This window comes from Schistocerca piceifrons, unplaced genomic scaffold, assembly GCF_021461385.2.
Source record: "Schistocerca piceifrons isolate TAMUIC-IGC-003096 unplaced genomic scaffold, iqSchPice1.1 HiC_scaffold_1152, whole genome shotgun sequence".
Classification (NCBI taxonomy): Eukaryota; Metazoa; Arthropoda; class Insecta; order Orthoptera; family Acrididae; genus Schistocerca; species Schistocerca piceifrons.
This window is the reverse complement of record NW_025726964.1, coordinates 1-2,500: the sequence shown is the minus strand read 5'-3', so window position 1 is coordinate 2,500 and position 2,500 is coordinate 1.

Sequence of the window (2,500 nt, the reverse complement as noted above, 5' to 3'; positions counted from 1 at the left end):
AACCCATGTTGTCCCCTAACCTAACCCATGTTGTCCCCTAACCTAACCCATGTTGTCCCCTAACCTAACCCATGTTGTCCCCTAACCTAACCCATGTTGTGCCCTAACCTAACCCATGTTGTGCCCTAACCTAACCCATGTTGTGCCCTAACCTAACCCATGTTGTGCCTTAACCTAACCCATGTTGTCCCCTAACCTAACCCATGTTGTCCCCTAACCTAACCCATGTTGTCCCCTAACCTAACCCATGTTGTCCCCTAACCTAACCCATGTTGTGCCTTAACCTAACCCATGTTGTCCCCCTAACCTAACCCATGTTGTCCCCTAACCTAACCCATGTTGTCCCCTAACCTAACCCATGTTGTCCCCTAACCTAACCCATGTTGTCCCCTAACCTAACCCATGTTGTCCCCTAACCTAACCCATGTTGTCCCCTAACCTAACCCATGTTGTCCCCTAACCTAACCCATGTTGTGCCCTAACCTAACCCATGTTGTCCCCCTAACCTAACCCATGTTGTGCCTTAACCTAACCCATGTTGTGCCTTAACCTAACCCATGTTGTCCCCTAACCTAACCCATGTTGTCCCCTAACCTAACCCATGTTGTGCCTTAACCTAACCCATGTTGTGCCGTAACCTAACCCATGTTGTGCCTTAACCTAACCCATGTTGTGCCTTAACCTAACCCATGTTGTGCCTTAACCTAACCCATGTTGTGCCTTAACCTAACCCATGTTGTGCCTTAACCTAACCCACGTTGTCCCCTAACGTAACCCACGTTGTCCCCTAACGTAACCCACGTTGTCCCCTAACGTAACCCACGTTGTCCCCTAACGTAACCCACGTTGTCCCCTAACGTAACCCACGTTGTCCCCTAACGTAACCCACGTTGTCCCCTAACGTAACCCACGTTGTCGCCTATCGTAACCCACGTTGTCGCCTAAACCTGCTCTGTAATTGTTATACGACTCGTTCAATTAGTGTAGTGTTGCCCACCCGCAACCCTCGCAATATAGTTCGCTACTCGCACTGCCCCGCTCCCCTGTGTATCGCTTCATGTTAAACACCTTGCAAGTCTTGCTGACTTTCCACATGCTCCTGCTGTACACTGTAATGTGGATGGCAGCAGGGCGTACATGCCGCCCCCCCCCCCCCCCCCCACCTCTCCCCACGTCCCCACCTTGCCCCCTGCCTTCGCAAGGTGGTTGGTGACAAGTTTGCATGTTCAATGCCCTTCGCATGCGACGTACGCAGGCTACGTTGTGGTGCGGCCTGTGTCAACTGTCCGCTGATGTCGTACGCGTGAACCACAATCTGTACTGCACATTCGTCCTTATGTACTGAATGATACATCGTGGCACATGTGTGACCGTACAACGACTGCGCCCAAAAACGGCGGACCATACAGTGCAAATATTGTGCACAGCAGCTACGTGTCGTCTCCCTATGAGAGCTGGATTGCAGTGTGGTACGCCATAGAGACGTGTGGGAGGAACGGACGCCGTGGATGGCGATCAGCATGAGCTGTCTGTTGATGTATTCGGACCTAGTCGTCTCTCCTCACACACCCGTGATGGCATGGTGCAGCGCGTTCCATATCTGCGACATGCTACAGAAGCCGGTTGACAGTCGTTCGAGCAATGGACATCGCATACGTACGGGGGCCACCTTCCACGTATTGTCTAGGCGTGCACATTTTGTTGCGTGTATGTGGGCAGACGTAGTGTGGCGTGACACCTGACACAGGCATGCAATAATGGTTGAAGTTGCAAATGGCGATGGACGCCTACGTTTTCTGGTGAAGTTACGCAAATGAAGAAATGGTAACCCGTTGTGGTGCGGTTGTTCTCGCTAGGGGTGAATCGGTGATGGCGACGATAGGTTGAGGTACTAACCGGTTGTTCCAGCGATACCCACCATGCCGACGAAACTGAACGGCATCTGGGTGTGAAGCCGATACGCGGCGGTGGCTGGGGTGGGACCGTCCCCGGCCGGTGAGGGGGCGCCTCCCGGCGTGCTGGCCGCGCGGTGCGTGGGCGCACGCGCTACAGCCGGCTGGTGGGGGCGGCCAGTGGCAGGCGCGCCGGCCGACGGACGCGGCAGGCGTCGCAGCTGCGCGCCGGCGCACCCTGCGCGCGGCGCCGTGCGGCCAAAGTAGGTCCTCGCGGGCCCGGTGCGAAGCGCGGTGGACATCTGCAGTGTGCTGGTCCGATTGAGGACTGTGTGCGTTGAGGATGCGCCGCCGCCCGGCGCTCGGCGCCGCGACGCCGTCTGCTGCTCGGTCGCCCCAGCGGTTCTCGCTGGTGGTTTGTATCGCAGCTTGTGCGGATGTGTTGGCGTGTGCGCTGTGCTGGGAGAGTTCGCTTCGGCACCCAAGTGGGGCTTTTGTCCTTCTGTGGCGCTGGCGTTGGAGCTGCCGGTCACCGTAGGTGGCGCGTGTTGTCTCCCGCCGGCAATGCCACGACAGCACGCTCCCGGGCCTCTGTCGGCAGCGGCAAA